Below are 23,833 nucleotides of genomic sequence, written 5' to 3'. Positions count from 1 at the left end.
GTCACCCCTTTCCACCCACAGCCCTAATCATCTGCAGGCCTACTGGCCCCAGGGCGACTTACCTAGGGCCAAGCGGAGGCCAAGACAGAGCACGGGTCAGAACTGCTGGGGGCTGATGCACAGGCTTGACCGGGCTGCTAGACCATGCCCCTGGAAGAGAAGAACACAGGTCATGTGGGATGCTGGTATGAACTCACAATGTTCCTTCCACTTGCCCAAGCATGGCTGCGGTTGTGTGTCTGTTTACAAGTCCTACAATCACCCAATAACAGAAGCCTCTGAGACACTGCCCCCGCTCAGCTGGGGTTACATTCTCACAAAGCCAGTGTGTGGGCACAGATCACGGCCATGGCTCTCCAGTCCACAAACCTGGCTCAACTGGGTGACTCTGGGCCATCCACGATGCAGCTGTGTGTGTGGTGCCTGGCTCTCTGTCCCTTCTGGTCATTAGGAGGCTTGGTGGAACATCCAGGTTGGGTTTGGGTAAGCTCAAAGGGGCATCCATGTCTGGCCCCTACCTGGGCTTACCCCGGGCCTCCTCCTCAAAGGCCGATTGCCCCAGCCAATTGTCCCAGCCTCCCTGTCACAGCGCTGGGTACAGAGAAGATGTATACAATGTATACATCTAATGTGTACATCGACTAAAAATGCATCCCAAGGCTGGAGAGGTAGTTCAGCGGTTAAGAGCACTGACTGCTCTTCCAGAGGACCTGGGTTCAAAAACCCAACACCCACATGGCAGTTCACAGCTCTCTGTAACTTCAAGATCTGACACCCTCACACGGACATACGTTCAGGCAAAAACACCAATGCACATTAAAACAAAACCCGATACATCCCAGCTCAGAGAGCACACAAGCCCTCACCATAAAGAAATACCCCGTCAGCATCAAGAGTCACTCTGTACCTTTCAAGATGCCCAGCAACCCAAAGCCCCTGCAGAGGGCCAGCTCTGAAGGCCACCTCTCTCTTCCCCGACGGCTCCCCACTTGGGGACTGGTGTCCCCTTCCAGGTGAACAGTATTATGGGAACGTTCCTGAATAGTCTTGTACCTCACTCAAAGATGTCCTTGTCCCCTGAGATCCTCAGGACAGACCAAGGAGGGAGGTCCAGCATCACATCCATTTCCTTGAGGGGGAAAGTAGGGCTTAGGGAAGCTGCTAATTGACTCAATAGTCAAGAGGCAGCCAGAATGGGACCTGGACAGTCCTGTCACCTGAGCACAGCCCCTCTTCCTAGCCTGATCTCAGTTTCCCCTTCTGGCACACGATCCCTCCATCCACAGCAATGATCACATTCCTATGTAGTCCTTGCACCAAGCACCGGTCCACCCCAGTATCTGCTCTGAAGTACAGGAGGACTGGGGGCTCCCCTTGCTTTGCAGACTTGGGGTGGGTCAAGGACTGGATGTCTGCCCTCCTCTCACCCAGCCGGGTCAGCTGGACACAGCAAAGTCAGGAACACATTAGCTTCATTCCCTTGCATCAATGCCCAGTCAGAAGTTGTATACAGCAGGTGCCTAAAACACAGTGCTTTACAAAGAAACAGCCCTGGATTCAGACTCAGTCCTAAAATTCAAGATCCGGACTAGAAAAGCCACACACTCCCCAACCAGATCCATGCCCATTAGTGTGGGAATATGCACATTAGTGTGGGAATATGCACATTAGTGCAGGTGCCTATGGAGGCCACAAGAGGGCATCAGATCCCCCGGAGCCAGAGTTACAGGTAGTTGTGATCATCCCAACATGGCAGGAACAGCACTTGGGTCCTTTCAAAGGGCAGTAAGTGCTCTTAAGCACTGAGCCATCTCTCCAGTCCCCACATGTATTTTCAATGGACTTTATTCTAGAGCAGTTTTAGGTTCACAGAAAAACAGAGGGAGGCACGGAGACACCCCCTGGGCCCATCTGGTCCACGCCCTACACCAGAACGGGTCATCTGTCCCATCATGGTCATTGCTGTCACTCAGGTCCACAGCTTACACTAGCATTCACGCTTTGAGTCATGTATTCTGGGTTCACGGGCACACACGGAAGCGTGTCTTCCATGTTGTATACAGACCGGCTGCACTGACCTCAGCATCCCGTGCTCCACCTTGTTCATACTTTCTCAAGGTGTTTCAAAGTCCCAAGATTCAGTGGGTTCCAAGAGTCCTGATTTGACACGAGGGTGAAGACCCAGGCAGATGGCAGAAAAGAGGGGAACCCCGTGAAAGGTCATCAGAACACACAGCACGGTAGCTGCAGCAGAGCTCACCAGGCAGGTGTACAGTCAGTCACCGATTTCCCCATTCTGCCTTCCACCCAACCCTGGCCAAGAGCCATGCTCCAAGGGGCTTACTGAGGAGGAAGAGCCTCCAGGACATGCCTGTGTCATTCTAGGCTAAGTGGAACACCCAAAATGCAAATCCTCAGCCCAGGCACTGCTTCCTGCAGTCACTGATGTTAACCAAAGGGGAATTTTAAGAGATCATAGGGTACACATGGCATGATTTTACGCAATCAGAAAGAAAAATGAAATCATGAGACTTTCACAAGAAAATGGAAAGAACCGGAAATGAGCCAGACTCAGAAAAGGGTGTATGTGTGCATGTGTGTATGTATGTGTGTGTTGTGTGTATGTGGGGTGGTGGTAGTGGTGGGTGTGTGTGTGCATGCGTGTGTGCATGAGTGTGTGAATGTGTTTGTGTGTATGTGGGGTGGTGGAGGTGGGGGTGCCCATACGTGAATGTGTGTGTGCGTATGTTGTGTGTGTGTATGTGTGTGGTGTGGTGGTGGTGGTGGGGTGTGTATGTGCACATGTGTGAATGTGCTTGTACATGTGTATGTGAGGTGGTGGTAGTAGTAGGGTATGTGTGTGCACATGTGTGAATGTGTGTGTGTGTGTGTGTGTGTGTGTGTGTGTGAGTGTGATGAAACTAGAAAGGGGAGCCCAAGAGAGGAAGGGATCCAAGGGAGGGAAGAAGTAGGGGGACAGGAGCCACGTGACATGAGAGTAGAAGGCTCTAAGCAAGGAAGGGGGCAGCAGCCAGCTGGAGGGGGCAGGAGGCAGAGGGGGGGCAGGAGGCAGAGGGAGGGCTAAGGGGACGGGGAGCCAAATGAGAACAGTGCACAATGGCACACAGGTATGATAGCGACCTTGAGGAACCCAATTGGAGAAAACCAAATACTTGATATAGTAACCTTAAACCTTTACAAATTCAGGCTGGAGAGAGGGCTCAGTCGTTAAGAGTGTGCACTGCTCCTGCAGAGGACCTGAGTTCTGTCCCCAGCATCCATGTCAGAAAGCTCCCAATGCCTGTAACTCCTGCTCCAAGGGGATCTGACGCCCTCTTCTGGACTCCACAGGCACCTGCACCCAGGTACACACACACACACACACACACACACACACACACACACACACACGAATCTTAAAAAAGTGTTTTAATTTTTAAAAAAGTTGCTACAGGATGCAGTGAACATGCACCCCACCTCCTTTGAGGGGTGTGAATATGGGAGGGTCTCCCCCTCTCAGCCTGTCACCTCTCAGCTCCTGAGACACTGCACCATTAGTGTCTGTGATGGCTAATCTTGGTCGTCAACTTGATTGGATCTGGGGTCAACACACACTTTGGGGTGGGTGAGTCTCTAAGGGTATTTCCTGGAAGACTGACTCAAGGAGCTGAGACCGTCCGAGAATGGGCTGCTTCCGCCTGCTTGCCTGCCTGCCTGCCTGCCTTCCTCGCTGACAAGTGCATGGACTCTGGCTACGGTGCTGCCTCCATCCTTCATGTATCAGAGGCCACGTTTTTGGCCTTCTGACATGTACTGAAGCCCAGCATCTCTCTGGGAACCCTCCAAACCTTCAGCACCGGACTGAGACTGCTAACACATCCAGCTTCTGTGCTGAACATAAAGGATTCTCAGCGGACAGTCAGTCAGCATTGGCCAACACTGTCCTACTGTGTAAGCCAGCCTAAGAAATCTTCTTTGTAATATATATTCATTCTATCAGGTCTGTTCCTCTAGAGCAGCGGTTCTCAACCTGTGGGTCACGGCCTCTGGGGTTGTCAAATGACCTTTTCACAGGGGTCAAATATCAGATATCTTGCATATCAGATATTTACATTATGATCCATAACAGTTATGAAGTAGCCGCAGAATGATTTTGTGTGTGTGTGGGGGGGGGGGGGTCACCACAACATGAGGAACAGTATTAAAGGGTCGCAGCGTTAGAAAGGTTGAGAACCACTGCTCGAGAGAGCCTTGACTAATAGAGCACTTGGCCCTCAACCAACTGCAGGTGCCTTGGCTGTTCAGCTACAAAAGCTCACCATTGCCAGCCTTCTGGGAACAGCGCTACATGACCACCAGGGGACCACTCACCAATCCCAGCTCACCGCAGGGGACGACTCCCAATCCAAGAAAGCACTTTGTCCCAGCCATCCCTGTCCCCAAGGGAAGTTCTCAGGTTTTAAAGGGAACCTGCTGGGTCTGCGGCAGGCCCAGGGGAAGTTCTCCTTTCAAGCTTGGCCCAGCTGCTGAATGACCTTGGGCACACATTGGGCACACCCTGTGACCTCAGCCACGGTCAGATTCTCCACGAAAGGGAAGGCCATGGAGCTGTGGGAAGGGAAACCGCACAGCTGAAGCCACTGCCCTGCTGGTAGTCAAAAATTCAAGAACAGTGAACATTCACTTCGGAGGATGCCAACAGAGAGAGGCTGCTTCTTGTATACAGCAATGAGCCATGCCCAAGGCCTGAGCACATGTGACCCTGAGCATGGCCTGGTTCCTCTCTAGTTTCTGGAACTCTCACGAACAATATTCCTAAGTGTTGTTTACAATCAAACATCCTAACTGCCCAAGCAACCTTTGTGACCTTAGCAGGCTGTAATTCTGTCTGGCGTACCTCAGGATCACATTCAACTCTGTAAACATCCCTTTAAGGATGTAGTTTCAGGGCCATGAAAGTCACACAGAAGCCGACTCCAAGATAAGGGAGTGGACGGTGAGTTTTGTTCTTCCCTCAGCATTTCCCTGTCTAACTTATTTATTGAGCATATGTATGCGTGTGTGTACATTCGTGTGTGTGAACATGGGCATGTGTGTGCCACAGTGCTCATGTGGCGGTCAGAGGACAGACTTATCGGATGGCCCTTGCCTTCCACCTTATTTGAGGTAGAATCTACACAATAGGCCAGGCTCACTGGCCTGTGAGCTTCGGGGATTCTCCTGTCTCCTATGGGAACATTAGGATTAGGATTACGCACACTCACAACTACATCTAACTTTTCATATATGTTCTGGGAGTTCAAACTCAGTCTTCATGATTATTCAGCAAACACTACCTACCTACAAAGCCGCCTCCACAGCCCTGCTTCTCCTTGTATTAACTCTTGTTTTTTTTTTTTTTTTGGTTTTTTTTTTGAGACAGAGTTTCCTCTGTGTATTTTTGGTGTTTGTCTTGGATCTTGCTCTGTAGGCCAGGCTGGCCTCGAACTCACAGAAACCCGCTTGGCTCTGCCTCCCGAGTGCTGGGATTAAAGGCGTGCGCCACCGCCGCCACCACCGCCCGGCCCCAACTCTTGTTCTTAAATCCATGTTTAAAATCTCTTTTTTTGAGCTGGGGGTGTACCTCAGAGAGAGGGCTTCCCTAACGTGCATGAGGTCGTCAGGTCATTGCGTAAAACCAGGCATGGTGGCACACACCCATAGTCTCACAGTCTGACAAGTCGGGGCAGGAAGATCAGAAGTTCAGGGCCAGTCTGAGATACACGAGAACTTGTCTCAAAACCAAACAAACAAAACAAAAACTCTTTTTAAAATAAACTCCAAGTCTGTTTCTGTATTGCCTTGTCCTGAAATTCTTTGCTGGGGGAAGTCAAGGATCTGGCTGTACCTGAACAGAGGTCCCAAAAGGATAACAGAACTCTGAAAGACACGGTGTTCAGCTGTGTCTTCTGTTACACTATAACATGACTAGGGAAGTGAGAGGAACCCCTGAGGAAGACCCCCCTCCCCAACCCCTTCCAGCCAGCTCTGATCCCACATTTCCTCACAGAAGAGCCCTCCATTCCAGGGACCCTCCAGGCCGCTTGTGAACACTCCATTAACTTGAATTGCAAATTTCTCCCCGGCCCTATCATTCAGCCGCAGGGGCTCCCTGGCTACCAGCTTTCCAGTGGCAGATAAAGATTGCAGTCATTGCTGGAGACGGACTCAAGGAGCAGAAGTCATTAGGCGGGAATAATTATGTGGAGCTACGTCTGGTGGATCCTGATTTCTGTCTGTGATTGTCTTACAGCTTGTTAAGTCTCTTCCTCTGAAGGAGAGACGGGTGAGTCATACAGAGCCCGGGGATGAAGGTCTTGGTGCTCCAAGGATGCATAGGCATCCGGGCAGGGAGGAGCTTTGTGCAGAGCTGGTACAAAAGAGACATGGCAAGGCAGGGCTGGGCACCAGGGCAGGGCTGGGCACCAGAGCCCAGTCCCTTGCAGGGTGCTTCCCACACTTCCCCTTTTCTGTGGGAGCCCAGCATTTTATGCCTGTCAGACCTGAGGTAGGCTGTGGCCACGCCTGACGGGAAGGGGACAGGCAGAGAGCGCAACATGGCCCTCTGGCCAGCTCAGAGCCTTGTTCTTGGTGGGTGACCCTAACCTGTTATTCTGCTTCTTCTTGACACAATAATAACACTTCCTACTTGGTTAAGTTTTTGTTAAAATTATGTGAGTTAGTGCACACTCCCCCCCCCCCCCCAAAAAAAAGCTCTGCGTGTAGGAAGAACTCAATCATGGCGACTCCAGAAGAGAAGGGAAGGCTTGGGAGAGTTCAGACCAACCAAAAAGGGACACACTTAGCTGAGTGTGGTGGCACAGGCCTGTCATCCCAGCACTCAGGGGGTAGGACCGTGAATCTGGCCAGCTCAGGCTACAAAGCAAGACCGTTATTATGGTTTGATGACGGAGTATTCTGTGACAGTACAACCTCTCCCCTCCCACCCTCCACAGAGGCTTTTAACACATGGTCCAAGCTGGTGGTGGCCTGTTCAGGGAGGTTGTAGAATTTTAGGGGTGTGGTCTTTCTTGCTGGGGGTGGGCCTTAGGAGGCTGTAGCCTCGTCCCACTCAGCTCTGTGCTTCCTCATCTGTCCAGAGGTGAGCAAGCTCCAGTTGCGCTTGCCGCCACACCCTTCCCGCCATGATGGATTGTGTCCCCTCAGACAGCAAGCCCAGGTAAGCCTGTCCTCACCGGAGTCACTTCTGCTCAGGTATTTGGTCACTGCCGTGAGAAAAGTAACTAATATGATTTGTCAAGGAGAAAGAGAAGGCACACACGGACTCAAGTAATGAAGAGGTTGAAAAGCAATGAGAAAATTCCCCACAACGAAAAGTCCACACCCAAATGGTTTCACAGCGGAATTCTGCAAAGATCCAACATTTTTCACCAACTCCTCAGAAGACAGAAAATGAAGGTGTGTTCCCCAAAGCATTCAAAAAGATCAGCACTACCATGGCACAGAACCAGAGTAAGACTTCAAGGGAGAATAAAATTCCTGAGCTGTTCTCATTATGAACACAGAGTGAAAAATCCATCACAAAACAGCTCATCAAATTCAGCAACATATAAAAGGGTCATTCACCATGACCGGGTGAAGTTAATCCCGGGAATTCAAGCTTAGTTAATTGACCATCTGAAAATCAATGGACCTAATGCCCAGTTTTTCTTTATTGCTGTAATTAAATTTATTTGTGTTTGTTTCTCCGTGTGTGTCTACATATGTGTGTGCTTGTGTATATGTGTGTGTGTGTGTGTGTGCTCCAAGGCATGTGTGTGAAGGTCAGAGGCCAACTTTGAGGAGTTGGTTATTGCCTCTAACCATGTGGGTCCCAGGGATCAAACTCATGTTATCAGGCTTGGTGGCAAGTACCTGTAGCCACTGAACCATCTTGTAGGCCTTAATACTCATAAGGCCACTTAATACTCATAAGGTGCCACTGAATGTGAGGGCTGAGAAAAATTTGGCAATAAAAGGTTTCAAGGACCAAATGCAATGACCAAAAATAAATCAAAATCAAACATATAATCTATCTGAGGTGTTCCTGGCAGGGCTCAGACGTGTTGCATCGTGTAACTTCACTACAGCCTTGGTTATGGGCACACAATATGTGCACTGTGCCATGCCAACGAAGGCTGCCTGAAGGACCTTTACATACTTTGATGCGGTAGATCAGAGCAGTAACAACCAAAAGCCACGTGCTCACCCAGACAGACCTAGGAGAAGCACTTGGCAATATTCAATGCCCTTACACAATGAAAACATTGTATGTGGATAATAGGACAGAAGAGAGGCCCAGCGGTGGTTAATCCCAGCACTTGGGCGGCAGAGGCAGGCGGATCTCTGTGAGTTCAAGGCCAGCCTGGTCTACAGAGTAAGTTCTAGGACAGGCTCCAAAGCTACACAGAGAAACCCTGTCTAGAAAAACCAAACCAAACCAAACCAACCAAACAAACAAAAGACAAGAGAACCCCTGTAATCTACTGAAAGACATCTATGAAAGAAAATCACAACTAACAGGACAATCAATAACGGCAGGGCTCCTAGGATGAAGACTCAGACGATGCTGTTTATTCCTGCCATGTCTTTCTTTATCCTCATGTGCAAATGGTGGTGTGTGTGTTTTCATGTATGTGAGCGCACATGTGTGTATGTACACGTGCACATGTGTGGAGGCCCAAGGCTGATGTCCTGGGTCTCTCGTTCTCACTCTCTACCTTATTCATCGAGGCAGGGTCTCTTACTTGAACCCAGAGCTCACCTGGCCAGCCAGCCTTGCTAGCCTGCTTGCTCTGTCCCCTCTTTCTACCTGCTGGCATTACAAGTGGCCCAGCACCCCCCCCTTAGCATTTATTGGGATCTGAGGACACAAACTCCGCTTTAACCTCTGCGTCATCTCCCCAGCTGCATCTATCCAAATCGTATGGTTCTAAGCAGGGCAATAAAGGAAGAAAAAAAAAGGCAAAAATCAAAGAGGCATACCACTTCTGTTCTCTGATGCTATTATTTGGTAATTAGCACTCCTGATGAATCCATTACAACATTTTTCAAGAAGGCTGCTGGAGGCAAGATCAATAGATAAAAATAACTGTGTGTAGAAATTTGCAATTCAAAAATCAAATTACGAAAATAACGACAATAATAATTAGAATCAATCATTCCAAACAATGGCATCCAAAAAAAAAATATACCAAGGGGGAAAAAGAACTCTCAATAAAAAGTGCTAAATTCCTACTCTGGAAATAACAAGACATTGTTTTGCCTTGTTTATTTTCTTTTAGTAAGAAACAAAAACAAACAAACAAAAGAACTAAGCTCTGCTATCTAGCCACACTAGTCTAGGACCTTCTGTGTAGTCCAGACTGGCCACAAACTCACAGCCACCCTCTGGCTTCAGCCTCCAAAGATCTGGGACTATGGGCGTGCGGCACCAGGCCTGGAGGAAGAAAAAAAATTGTTGAAAGGATTCAAGGAAGATCTAAATAACTCTGGAAGCATCCTCTGTTTACAAACTGGAAGACTTAGTGGTAAGCTGGCCGCTCTCCCAACTGATCCACTGACTTAAGACAATTCCTGTCAGCATCCCCCTGGTTTACTTTTTTGTAGAAAATGAAAAACTGATTTTAAAATTCATATGGGATTACAAAGGACCCGAAGTAACCAAAAATAGCTGTAAAAAAGAAGAAAGTGTTAGGACTCATGCCTCCCTGTTTTCTTTGTATTTTGGATGTGTAGGGTATGTTCATATGTGTGTTTCGTGTGTGCGAAGGCACAGGTGTGTGGAGGCCTGAGGGTGACGTCAGGAGCCTTCCTTCACCTTTTTCCACCGTCTTCAGGGAGGTGAGGGCTTTCAGTTGGACACAGAGCTCACTGATACGGCTAGTCTGGGTAGCCAGCTTGTCTCAGGAATCCCATCTGGACCTTCAGAGCCGCACTGGACACCCGAGCTGCCATGCACACCTGAGATTTGATGCAGGATCTGGGATCTGAACTTTGGGCTTCAGCACAGCAAACCATTTGAGCCATCTACCCATGCCTCCCGGGGAAGGACACACAGCAATGAAACGGAATTAAGAGTCCAGAATTAAATGCATACATTTGGAGCATAGATGCGGCCCAGGGATAGAGCACCTGCCTAGCATGAGGTTCCATCCCTCTGCCTCAAAAGCCAGTCAACTGACCCTACATAGACAGTTTAACAAGGATGCCAAAAGCATCTGGCTGTCTTTTCTTTTTAAAAAATTATTTATTGGGGGGGAGCATGTATGGAACTTTTGGGAGTTGGTTCTGTCCTTCCACCATGCAGGTTCCGGGTTCAAATTCAGGTGCGGTGGTCAGTGCCTTTACCCACCAAGCCATCTCCCCAGCCCATGTCAGTGGTTCTTGGAGGTGGGGGAACAGGCTGCAGTTAGGAGCATTAATGGTTTCCTCTAGAGTGATGAAAACATTCTAAACCCGACTCTGGTCATAGTGGGACACACGTGCGAATAGACCACCATCAGCTGGGTTACATATGTTACATTTACTTTGCACTATGTAGAAGACATCGTAAATTTTAGGATGTAGGAACTGTATCCCCAAACCCCACTATGCTGCCTGGTTTTAAGTCAACTTGACACAAGCTAGAGTCATCTGGAAGGAGGGAATCTCAACTGAGAAAATGCTTCCATAAGATCCAGCTGTAGGGCATTTTCTTAATTAGTGATAGATGGGGGAGGGCCCAGCTCACTGTTGGGTGGTGGCACCCCTGGGCTGGTGGTCCTGGATTCTATAAGAAAGCAGGCTGAGCAAGTCATGGGGAGCAAGCTGGTAAGCAGCACCCCTCCATGGCCTCTGCATCAGCTCCTGCCTTCAGGTTCCTGCCCTGTTTGAGTTCCTGTCCTGACTTCCTTTAATGATGGACTACAATGTGGAAGTGTAAGCCTTATAAATAAACCCTTTTCTCTCCAAGTTCATTTTTGGTCATGGCGTTTCACCACAGCAGTACAAACCGTAAGTAAGACACCCACCAAAAGCAAAAGAGGAACCTAAGCCAATGTCCTTCCACTTTTTTACATTAGAGGACAAAAGGAGAAAGAGCAGAGTCATAGGAACAAAGGGACAAATGACAGCTTCCCAGTGCCGCACCATCACCCCTCACAGACCGGAAATGGAGAGCAGGTGTCAATCTAGCCGACGAGGCAGCTTCACATCCATGGCACAACCCTAAAAACCATACCTCAGGCTGAGCTGGCACAGTACCTCAGGAACCCCCAGCACTGCTGGGCACCCAGGCCGAGGACCAGCATGTGACCTAGGTTCACTCAGATGTAAGCTTGATGCCAGGCAGGCTGTTAGACATCAGCTCTCGGGGGTCTCCTTATTCAAAGGGTGCTCTAGGGTCTGGAGGTGCTATGGAGGGCCAGTCCTCAGGATACATGGTCTCTAAGAGGCTCCAGCTGAGGTCCAGCTCAGCTACACAAACAGCTGCATCCACAGCGCTGCAGTGGTAGCCTAAGAATCCTTGGAGTCCTTGGCTGTTTCTGTGGCAGGGACCGCTGGGTGGCCCAGACCTGGAAGGCTGCTTGTTCCTGCCTTCAGCTAGAGAAATCCCTCCCCAACCCCCCCAACACAGTCCTGCCCAGGCGCTGTATCACGCTCCCTCTAAGACCTGCAGGGAATCCGGAAATGGCCGCTCCAGCCTGCTCCCACAGACCGGATGTGTGCTCAAGATATGACAAATTGTCTTAATATATTCTGAAGCTCAGCTTAATTAGGAAGCAAAGTCCCTTAGGGAGGGAAAAAAAATACTGTGGGCTCTGAAGCCCAAGATGGGTGGTTTGGGATTCTGACTACTCCTGAGTTGACTATGGTTTTGAAATGACTCATCCAACCACAGTCCCCAGGTAATAAGTACAGTGAATCATAGAATACCCTCGGAGAGTATTCGGACAACGACCTCTCTCTGCAGAGGCATTTCTTTTATTTCACAGTTCAAGAAACTGAGTTACGGCGGGGTACGGTGGCCTACACCTTGTGACCCTACAGTAGAGACGCTATGGTGGGAGGGTCGGAAGTTCCCAGGCTAGCCTGGGCCATACAACTATAGCCTGGGCTATACAGTTCCTGGCTCAGGCTGAGCTTCATCGCAAGACTCTTTCTCAAACAAACGAACAAAAAGCAAGGAGAGGCAGTGAGCTGAACCCAACCCTGAGCCAGGCAGCGTCACGGCCAGTGCCCAGCCCCCAGCTTTGGTCCATAGAGATTGCCAACTCCAAAGCCTACGCGCTGCCTAACTGTGGCTCCTGCATACACCGCCACCGCCAGTGGGGCTGAGCTCTTGTTACATTAGGAAAAAACCTCTACAGACTGAGGGTGTGGCTGAGCTGGTGGACTGCCTGCCTGGCATTCATGAGGCGCTGGGTTTAATGCCTAGCTCTGAACAGACCAGACAGAGTTGTGCACGCCTACAATTCCAGTACTCAGGAGGTCGAGGAAGGGGGATCAGACTTTTAAGGTCACCCTCAGCTACACAGCATATCTGAGGCCACTGTGGGATACACGAGATCTTGTCTCAAAAAACAAACCAGCAAACAGACAATGAAGCCTGCCGTCCATGCCGGCTTTGAAAGGCTGGGGTATCTGCTAAAGGCAATTGACTACTCACATTCTCCTTGATGCAGGGTCTAATGTCTTCATGCACTGAGACAGGTGGATACCCACGCACCCGAGGGCATGTGCCGTCACCAACCTGTAAGCTATCCAAATGTCCGTCTATACCTCACCAGGAGGGAAGGTGTAGCAGCCTCCCACAACGGAGTACTACAAAGCCATCAGAATGCCCCTTGGTGACACCTAACCACACAGAAAATGGTGAATGAGGAAGCCAGACACAAAAGCTCACATGCTTTGAGTCTTAGTTGACCTGTTATAACAAACTGTCACAGAGTTAGTTCCTTAAACAACCGACTTCACTTCCCAGGTCTGGGATAAAACCAAAGTCAAGATGCCAGTATGGCTGGGCTCTGGTGAGTTCTGGCTCTTCACTGAGTTCTTGTATGGTAGGGAGCAGGTTAGCCCTCTGCCTCTTCTTATAAGGGCATTAATTCCACCTTGAGAGTTCTATCCTCCTGACTTAGTTTACCTTCCGAAGCCCCCACCTTCTACGACCACCCATTGTGAATTAGCATTTCAGTGTATCAAGTTTGGGGAATAACTTAATTTTTTAAAAAAATTAAATTGTTATGTATTTATTTAGATTGTGTGTGTCTGTGTGAGCATGAGAGTGTAATGTATGTATGTATGTATGTATGTATGTATGTATGTATGTATGTATGTATATGTATGTATGTTTGGAAAGGGGGCAGGTGTTTGTGCGTGTGTGCATGTGTGGTGTGTATGCGTGTGTGTGTGCATAGTGTGTATGTGTGTGTATGCTTTGTGTTTGTGTGTGGTGTGTGTGTGTAGTGTGTGTATGCTCATGTATAGTGTGTGTGGGTATATGTGGTGTGTATAGGGGTGTGTGTGTGTGTGTGTGTGTGTGTGTAGTGAGTGTATGCTCAAGTATAGTGTGTGTGGGTATATGTGGTATGTATAGGGGTGTGTGTGTGTGTGTGTGTGTGTGTGTGTGTGTTTGGTAAGGGTGCACATGTGCTGTGGTTGCATGTGGAAGGCAGAACACGGTTCCCATGAGTTAGCTCTCTCCTTCCACCGTGTGAGCCCTGAGGATCAGATGTAAACTGGGAGCTGACGTGCTGAGCCATCTACTCAGCCCAAGAACTCACACTGCAAGCAATGTTGCTATGGAAGAACTTTGAAAACTAGAAACTGAAAAAATGCCAGGCACCAGAGGGAGAGATTAAAGGGTCCGTGGACCCCAAGGTAGCAGGGAATTGAGAGAGACCTTCCGGCTTTGTCTCATTGGGTGGGAGTACCTCATCTCTACATGCTACATTATAAGACCAAACACTGACAACCATTCATCCATGCGCTTCCACGGGGTGGGAATAAAAGTGGCCCGTTTCTCATAACAGACTCCCCGGGACCCCTCCCCGGCCAGGGCCACCGTCACCCCCCGCCATGGCTACCCGATGCTGGTGACCCTGGACCAGGGATGATAAGACACCCACTGTAGCATTCATCTCAGGGGGTGTCCGAGGGCTTCCTGCTCCAGAAGGAAGACGTGAAAAGCCTTTGCCAACACAGAACAGTGAGGCAGCCATGAAGGAAGCAGCGGCGGCGGCGGGTCCGGGGAGGCAGGGTGATCGCTCCCGACGGCGTTGACACTTTCGGCTTTGTGGAGGGATGCCCGCAGGAATCCAAGCTCTCCCATCTGAGCCAGGGATTAAAAGCAGACTTTTGCAGCTGAGGGGACATAGTCCTTCAGCAGGCAACCTCGGGCAATCTCCAGGGCCTAGAGTCTCATGAGGATGGGAAGGAGAAGTAGCCTGCCCTTCCTTCCATTGTGGGACCACAGCATCTATGAACACAGGCATTTAGCTGAGGCTTCCACGGGTAAAACAAAGAAAAGGTATCGATCTGGTCCAGCCCTGCCATTCAGCATTTGTGCAGACGATCCCAAGAGGAAAAAAATCCTGGCCCTAGATCCCAGGGCCAGGTGTGGCCAGGTGGATGACCAGGAGTGGCCTTGTAAGACCAGTATGGCCAGGTGTGGCTAGGCCATATACCCAGGAGTGGCCAGGTGAGGCCAATATGGCCAGGTGTGGCAGCATGACCAAGCAAAACTCCTGGGAGAGGCAGATGCTTTCATTGGCTGGATAGGGACACAAAGGTTCAGACCTGAACAAGGGCCCTTTCCAAATGTACACGTGACATCACCTGTGGTCACCCAATGGTCATCTGTCATATGAGCCAGGCCCACAGCCCTCTGTGAGTGCCACTGTTAGGCATTCCAACAGTTTGATTAGGAATGAAATTGGAGAAGAGAGAGGAGAGCGGGTATTCAGTTTGGAACAAATTATCATTATGGCCTGCTCGGGAGCACAATGGCCACAGTGTCCCTAGAGTGGCTGCCCTGAGTCCACCCCGAGTGGCTGAGGGACAGCAGGTTCTCAGAGTCCCAGGAATGTGGAGGGTGAGCTGGGGGTGGACCCTTCAACACGGAAGGCATCTAAAGCATGCCGATCCTCAACTCTGATATGTCACTAGGTGGCCCTGGGCGGTCACTGTCCCTCTGGAGCTGTTTCCTTCTCCACCTCTCCTCCCCGTCCTTCCTCAGGTATCCACGAGACCACATGAGGTGATGAACCCACACAGAAACCCCCTGTCAACCCGTGGGCACTCATGCCAAAGGCTGAGAATAGCAGCACCCCACTGTGCACAGGACCACTGCATCAGGCACATTCACAGGCACACTGTGCCCTCAGGTCCCACCCAGGGCCAGGCTATCTACCAGGCCCACCTGCCGCCTGTGTGCTCATGATTGTGTTCTGGAGTTGAGCAGTCAGAGGGTGGGATCTCGCTCCTGGGTCCGCAAGTCCCCAAATACCTCTTGGACAGAGAAGACCATCCCTAAACCTTGAATGAAGCATCAGTAGGCAGCTCAGGAGGAGGAACCAGGCTAGGCATGAACAGCTTTGAATATTAGAACCCAGACTGTCTTCAGCAATGGGGAGCCATGGTGGACTCTTGAATGATGGACTTGGAGGAGGGTCAGGATGGCAGCCTGGGCAGGATGAGTGGCATATGCCAGGGCCTATGCCAGAGGGACCCCGGAGGAGATAGGTGAGCAGTCTAGGCAGGAGCTGAGGCTGGTCCATGGACAATCAGGTTATCCGGGGTGAGTGTGGCCAGAGGTAGCTTTCGGCTTGCCACGTACAAACACTGGAGACAGCCTACCTGTGAGGGAGAACGCTGATGAATTATTGGGATTAAAGTCTCTGGATACGTGAAGGAGGAAACTGTTCTTGAGAGACAGAGCGGGGGAGAGAGGGAGGGAGGGAGGGAGGGAGGGAGAGAGGGAGAGAGGGAGAGAGGGAGGGAGGGAGGGAGGGAGGGGGGGGGAGAGAGAGAGAGAGAGAGAGAGAGAGAGAGAGAGAGAGAGAGAGAGAGAGAGAGAGCCAAAGCAAAGACACTCCTAAAATGTAGCCTGTGAAGCAACTGCGTGGAAACACATCACAAATACGGGGCGGGGGGTTGGGGGGGGGATTAAGGCAGCCGAAGCCCCTTAATCAGGAGTCTGCAGGATGCTGGGCTGCGATGAAGGGATAAGCCATGCGAAAACAGAAATAAATTATTCATTCCCCACAAATGAGCAGCCTCCACATGCCCGCAACAGCTGCCTCACCACGGGCACCCCAAAGGCACGGGAGTCCTGTTAGCGACCCCGCTCAGCCATCCAGGCGTGGGTAGACACAGGATTCGGACATCGCCATCTTGACAGCTCCCCGGGATCTGCGTGCATTCGGCATCACAAATTAAAACAACCCGGCTCAGCTCACATAGTCCTGACTCTCAGGCCGATTCAGGCCGGCCTGAAGCCACAGGGGCAGCTCCCTGGAATGACTGTATCCAGAGCCTGCTGAGAGCACACCCTCCACAAGGGAAAGAAGCCTGGAGATGACAGGTTGGGGCAAACCTCCAGGAAACTCATTCTGGGTATAAAGCAAACATGCCAATCCACAGCTACCATTAAAAAGGCCTGTGTATGTGTGTGTACACATGCACGTGGGCGGAAATGTGTGCACATATGGATAAATTATACACACACATTTTAATTTCAGCAGCTCTCAATGGAAGTGACTTCCTATCTCTCAGAGGGAAACGTGGTAACGGGCGAAGACATTTCTGTTCTCACTAATCAGGGGTGGGGCGGGGTTCAGAGGTTGTCTGGTGGCATCTCATGGATGAGGGTCAAAGCGGATGCAGAGTGGGTTACATACATACGGCAGCTCACACCACCCTAAGAACTGCAGAGCCCCAAACATCAACAGTGTCACAGCTGAGATGCCGGGACCTGAGTAGACCCCACAACCCGCGACCGCTCCCATACGCCTTCTGACTGTAGACTCTAGCGGCAAAGGTGTGTATGCGTCAACTTCCCATCAAAAGACACCTGAGATAAGAAGAGTTTACTCTGGCCACCGTTTCAGAAGTTTAGTCTATGGTTGTTTGGTCCTGCAGCTTCGGGCCCGTGGCAACATGGCAGGTTATGGTGGGATCACGTGGCTGAAAAGGTCAACTCAGACCATAGCAGCTGGGCATGGGGTCCTCATGTGTAAGTTTTCTGTGGGCATGTATTTGGACGCCTTTGGGTAACAGTAAAGGTGAGGATGAATATTGGATCACAGAGTAAGAATGAATTTAGCTTTGTGAGACTATTGCCAGCTGTCTCAGAAAAGGGTTTAGACTCTAGCCAGTCTAGTAGGTAGAAAGTGGGAGCTTGTTCCTTTAACCTACATTTCCTTAACTTACTGTTACATCATTCTTCAGATCACACAGGACCAGTCTTTTAAAAGAAAAATAATGTTGTCACACTGTCCCTGCACACTCTTTTCCTGATGCACATTAACTATACGACATCATGGGCCCCACTGTGACATTATACACATTCACTCGGTGTACTTGGATCGCACCCAACCCCAGGACCAATCTTTACTGTAGACCAGTCTATCTGGGAACTGCAGCGACACTATACCTTGGTGGCAGTCAGGACCAGTGTAGGAGCTGCCATAGAGGACATGAGGACGCCCCCAAGTTGTTCAGGGGAAGATGGGCCGACAGTCTGGTCCCTGAAGTCCCACTTAACACCTTAACACAGTCTCAATCTAGACAACCACGAGACGAACAGAACTGCCATCTCTGCGTGGATGAGGGTCATATCCAGTGTCCCTTGATGTCTCCACAGAGTACCCCAGGCCTGAGAAAGGAGACTCTGAGGTCTCCCAATGGGAAGAAGGAAGTGTGAGGTCCTGGATTGGCCAGTTGCCGTTCAATCCTCATAGGATTCTTTCATGGCCTCAGATGGCACCCGGCCGGTGCATCAGGTCCACATACGCTCTGAAAGCGCCACCACAGGGGAGCTTCTGGACAGCTCAGACAGAATCAGCAATGGAGGGCCCCTTTCTGCTGTTCCAAGGCCTTGGGGACTGCCTCTGCCCCCACATAAGCAGTGACCCAGGGGACCCAACCACAGACAACGCCATATTTGAACTTTCATCAGGGTGATGGTCTCTATTTGCACTTTATTTCACGTATTCACATCACATTCATCTGGGCTCCTACCACGTGCCAGGCTCTGTCCTAAGTGTCTGGGATGCAACGGGGAACAAGGGTGATTCCTGCTTCCAAGGAGGTCATCGTGCAGCAACAGCCTCAGGAGGTTCTGAGTCAAAGGCAAGTGCTAGCAGCCACAGAGGGAGCCCCAACTTAACCTAGGGTCAAGGAGAGCTTCCCAGAGCAGGTAACACATAAACAAAGGCATGAATAAGAGCCAGCAAGTGAATATTAATACGGGGGAGGTGGGTGTGGGGCGCAGTCCTGGCAGAAACTTTCCAGGAAATGCTCCACCCAACCAGGAGGCTGCTCGTCCCCTAGGGAGGCTGGGGCTTGTGACACACAGCAGTCAGTGGGCGGGCCGTGGTCAGCACGCAGCTCCCTGGGCCAGAACAGACCACAGCCTCTGGCCCAGCACCTCCAGGCTTGCCCCAGCAGGAACAGTGAGATAGAAAGTCCAGGAGTTCCTCACTTCACAGACCAAAAGAACAAAGCTCCCTCAGGGCCCTGCCCCAGCAGGTCTTCCCACTCCAGACCTCAAGCCCCTGAGTTCTCAGGACACACACAGGGCTTTCCACCCATCTGCCCACCCCCAGAGCATGGGCCCGGGGTATCTCCGATGCCAGCAAAGCCAGTGCCCGGCTTGCTGAGTGACAGCTGGAGGCTTTGAACAGCAGTCACGGTGGCAGAGGGCAGAGCAGCCGGACTCACAGCCAGTCAGATGCATGGCTCTTTGGGGCATTTGTGCAATGATGGGCATGCATAGGGCTTTCCCGAGTTAAGTACCCTTCCTAACTCAACCTCCAGGTAGCCTTGGGCCAGCAGGTCTACAGTCACAATGAGGAGTCACAACGAGGAGGGCATGCCTGTCCTGGGGGTGGGTTAGTGGGGGGCTGGTAGCAGGGGCTCTGCTTCCTGCTCAGGGCTGCAGTCACCCTGTGCAGCTGTGCTGAGAATGGGCGGTGGTTCTGAGTAGCCCCTTATGTCTCTCTCCAGCATTCTTTCACTTTTCTTGCTCCCTTCCTCTTGTGAACAAGCGACTACATGTTTAAAGCACAGTGTGAAGTCTGCCGTTAGCCCTATCACGTTCCCTCTCCTTCCTGTCTCGGCTCCTCAACCCACCGATGCTTCTGGAATTTTAATAGCTCCCCGGCCTCCCATCCTGGGCCAATCTGATAAGTGGTACACCGCGTCGTAAAGGTGGAGGCGGAAACTGCTGATGTGGTTCAGGCAAAACGACCCAGCACCCACAGACGGATGCCCAGCAGCGAGGCAGGTCATCCCGCTCCTTAAGGCCTTTGACGTGGGGTTGCTGGACTCCCTGTGAGGCCATCACCTGAGCCCTGCTCAGCTGCCATCGAGGAGAGAACAGTCACTCACCGCTTGTGGAGTCAGCAGTGTCTCCTCCACGGCCCAGAAGGGAGCCCCCTCTGTTGTGTTCCCCAAGTCTAACGAGCCTCAAGGGTTCCCCCCCCCAGCAGCAGCAGCAGCAGCAGCATCAGCAGCACCCCACCTCCTGGGGCCAGGGGCAGTGCGTTATAAATGCCTTTTCTCCAAAGTAACTCGCACATGTCCCGTTTTGGTCATCTTCACAATGTTTTTGACAAACAGGTGAGGTGATGAAGGAGTTCAGAACAGGGGGGAGGAGGAAGCAGGGGTCATTGGGAAATGCAAGGTTGCTCCTGCCTGCACAGGGCAGCCTCCAAGAGGATCCACGGGGAGAATCAGGGTGGTGTCTATGGCCCTGATGGCTCTGAGGAGGGCCATAAGGGGTGGTCTCCCACAGAACAGGAAGGATCGAGTCACATCCAAGTCCAAACACCTCTGGAACTTGCCATCAGAAGTCCTGCTTACAAGGCTGGGTATGGTGGCTTGTGCCTTTGGCTCCAGCACTTTGGAGGCAAAGGCAGATGGATCTCTGTGAATTTAAGGACAGCCTGGTCTACAGAGCAAGTTCAAGGCCAGCCAGGGCTATATAATGAGACCCTGTCTCCAAAAAAAAGTTCTTTTTATGTATTTATTATTAGTATTATGTAATTTTTTAATACCGGGTATTGAACCTAGGACCTCACATGTGCTAGGCAAGTGCTGTATCATTGAGTTGTGTTTTTCAGTCTTCTTTGAAGGGATAGGAGGACTCAGCCCACAGCCAAGTCTCTCTGAAGCCCCCCACGCCTTCTAAATGTCCACCACCGGCACAGAGAAATCCCACTGTTCTTACAGCTCCCTCCGAATGTCCTGAACAGCACATGAAATATGCCAGAAAACGCCCATGGAGGAGTCCACACTCAGCATCCTGCCATGATAGAAACTGCCCAGAGCCGGAATCCTGAAAAGGCATCCCCTCAAGGACCAGTACCATCCTGCCCTTCCTTCTCAATGACTCCAGGTCACGGGTCTGTCAATTACGTTGCAGAGGGCACGTGCTCAGCACATTCGCAAAGTCCGCGTCTTGCCTCCCTTGCAGCTGCGACCTCAGTGTCTTCTCCTGCCCCCCTCAGCAGCTAGCTGTGATGACCACATGGGCCACAAGCTTACTTTTCACTTTGGACCGGTCAGGTCCTCAGGCTAGTGAGTCCCCACGGCCAGATGGCCACCTCTATGTCTCACCATATTGGCCCTGGGGGTGCTCAGCCACGACCTGGAAATAGCAAAGGTAGATGCAAGCCAGGAGTGTGGAGGTCACAGTTGAGTCACCTACACCCTGGGCCTCCCCTAAGCTGAGGGTTTTCCAGGACTCTTCTGGAAGTACTGTGTGACATCGGCGGGAAAGGATGGAGGAGACCACCAGGAAAGTAGGAACTAGAGTAGACTCGAAGGGTTGATGTAGGGCCCTCCGGGAGGGTGGAAAAATCCTGTGAGGTGGCTCGGAACACGTCAAAAGACAGAAGGAGCCCTGGGTCTCACACCTGCTGCTGTAGTACTGGGACACAAGCAGGTGGCCTACTAACTGTACCAGGGCGTCTACACAGCCGGGAAGCAGACACCAGGCCACGAGGAGCATCTCTAAACCTAAGGCCAATGGAGGGTGACATTAAAGCATCACCACAGGGCTGGCACATGGGGTCAGTGATGTCCTTGCTGTATCCTCTCCATCCACCATTTGTGACGGCACAGCCCGCGGCCAGCGCTTCTCACCACCTCCTCGGAAGAACCTTCTAGAAGGGTACAGCCTAAATTGTGCACGGTAGGGTGTGGGTTATATAAATTACAGTACGTCCCCAGGGTGGGAACCCTGCCAACTCTTCCAAATTGGGCCACAAAAGACACTTTTAATAAAACAGAAAACACACAGATGATGACTTGTTTAGGTTAAACAGGTTGCAGTGTGTGTGTGTGTGTGTGTGTGTGTGTGTGTGTGTGTGTGTGTGTGTGTGTATGTTCTGAGTATGGCAGGTTCTAAGAAAAATATATGTGCTATAGAATTCAAGACACAGAGGCCAGGGGGCCAGGGACTAACCTTTCAGTGAGAAAAGTAAATCTTTTTAATTTTTTTTTATTTTATTTTATTTTTCGAGACAGGGTTTCTCTGTGCAGCCCTGGCTATCTTGGACTCACTTTTTGACCAGGCTGTCCTCGAACTCAGAGATCCATTGGCCTCTGCCTTCTAAGTGATGGGGTTAAAGAAAAGTGTGTCCCACCACCACCCAGCAGCATACTCAACTATTCCACGGGAAAAGCACGAGCAAAGTATTTAGCTGTCGGGGTTAGAGAGGCAGCTCAGCGGTTAAGCACACGCTTGGCCCCAGCAGAGAGCCTGAGCTTGGATGCTGGAACCCATGCCGAGTTGCCCATAACTGCCTCTAACTCCAGCTCTAGAGGCTCTGCGGCCTCGGACCTCCAAAGACATCTGTGCGCATGTACGGCACACCTGTTCTCACACACAGACACACAAGTACACACAATTAAAAGTAATTTAAAAAAATCTTTAAAAAATTAGATGGCCGGGCGGTGGTGGCGCACGCCTTTAATCCCAGCACTCGGGAGGCAGAGGCAGGCGGATCTCTGTGAGTTCGAGGCCAGCCTGGTCTACAGCGCGAGATCCAGGAAAGGCGCAAAGCTACACAGAGAAACCCTGTCTCGAAAAACCAAAAAAAAAAAAAAAAAGAAAAAAAAATTAGATGTCTTTTTCTTCATCTAGATCAGATATACTGCCCCTTAATATTAGACTCGGTCATTTCCATGTGGACTGCTTGCATTAAAAAGGGATTTTGTTGTTTGTTCGTTAGTTTGTTTTTGAGACTGGGACTAAGTCTAGCCTAGAACTTACCATCCTCCTGCCTCAGCTTCCTCATTGCTAGGATTACAGATACAGGCCACTATACCTGGCTAAGAAAAGTTTGGTTTTTTTTTTTTTTTTGGTTTTTCGAGACAGGGTTTCTCTGTGTAGCTTTGTGCCTTTTCCTGGAACTCACTTGGTAGCCCAGGCTGGCCTCGAACTCACAGAGATCCGCCTGGCTCTGCCTCCCGAGTGCTGGGATTAAAGGCGTGCGCCACCACCGCCCGGCAAAAGTTTTTTTTTTTAAATCAAGTTTATTAAGACATAATTTACCTACAATAAATTTCATCCTTTCTAGGCGAAATAAACTAAAATTCACTTGGTTTTGACAAACGTACCCAGCTCTGGAACCACCCAACACAATTTTAGCAGGAGAATGGAATCTTTTAAATGTATGCTAATAAGTGGTTTAGCAAATATGAATATTTATTACCTCCCAATTACTCTCCTGAATTATTTTATTAATTGCTGGTTTTCCAATTGATTCTCTCATTTTTTTTTCTTCAGCATACAAAACAAGGCAGACCAGGAGCCAGTTCCTGTGTGGTGCCTCAGTGTTCAGGAGCTCTGTACAGAGTGACTTCGGCTTGCTGTCCCTTTGACTCAGGAGGGGGTGACCCTGTCCAGTCCTATGAAGAAAGTAAAGTCTGGAAATTGGATAACTTGCCCAAGGTCAGGCGGCTGCTGAGAAGAAGATCTAGGGCTCACATCCAGGACTGATTTCCACTTCCATATTTTATCTGTCCCAACAGCCACACCACAAAAAATGCCATCGTATCATTCGGGTCCTTCCCTAACCGCGTTGCCTTGAGTGACCCAAAGGGCAGGAGATGGGAATGAAGTTGGACGCATGCCCTCTGCCTTCCTCATACACAGACAACCGCCACTCCTCAGCTCTGCCTCTGAGCGAAGCTCCGAAGCACCCTCAAATCCACCCCAGCCTCGGGAGGGAGCACAGGTATGGAGACGGGAGAGGACGTGGCTAACTCCTCCTGTCTAGCGAATTCTCTGGAGGGTCACAATGTTACTAGGTAAGAAGGCAGGCAAAAGCTAAGGGATGATGTCACCCGCCTTCGGGAGTAAGCACCCACACTGGAGAGACCGTGGACAGGGCAGCTGCCTCACACTGCCCCGCTGGAACGAACAGTAAGGACCCTCCTTCCTCCCCGTCCCTCCCCTTTGTTTTCAAGTATTCGTCATCATAAACAGCCCACTGGGAAAAGGGCTTGGCACCTCCAGCCCCAGAACTCTGTCGGACCTTCCATGGTCTGTGGAACCATCCACCACATGACTTGTTTC

General features: G+C 50.6%; 1 protein-coding gene across 2 annotated transcripts in view; it reads right to left on the bottom strand.

Annotated features, from left to right (window-relative positions):
• Positions 1 to 23,833, bottom strand: part of Hpcal1 (hippocalcin like 1) — a 110,468-nt gene that overhangs the window by 25,648 nt on the left and 60,987 nt on the right. For both annotated transcript variants that reach the window (XM_052745834.1, XM_052745835.1), the window contains exon 2: positions 63 to 150. The gene's annotated coding sequence lies outside the window, so the exon portion shown is untranslated. The remainder of the gene's footprint in view (positions 1 to 62; positions 151 to 23,833) is intronic.

This window comes from Peromyscus californicus, unplaced genomic scaffold, assembly GCF_007827085.1.
Source record: "Peromyscus californicus insignis strain IS unplaced genomic scaffold, ASM782708v3 Scaffold_1__1_contigs__length_55948999, whole genome shotgun sequence".
NCBI classification, from domain to species: Eukaryota; Metazoa; Chordata; class Mammalia; order Rodentia; family Cricetidae; genus Peromyscus; species Peromyscus californicus.
The sequence above is the reverse complement of the archived record's forward strand: the minus strand, read 5'-3'. Positions and strand labels throughout refer to the sequence as shown.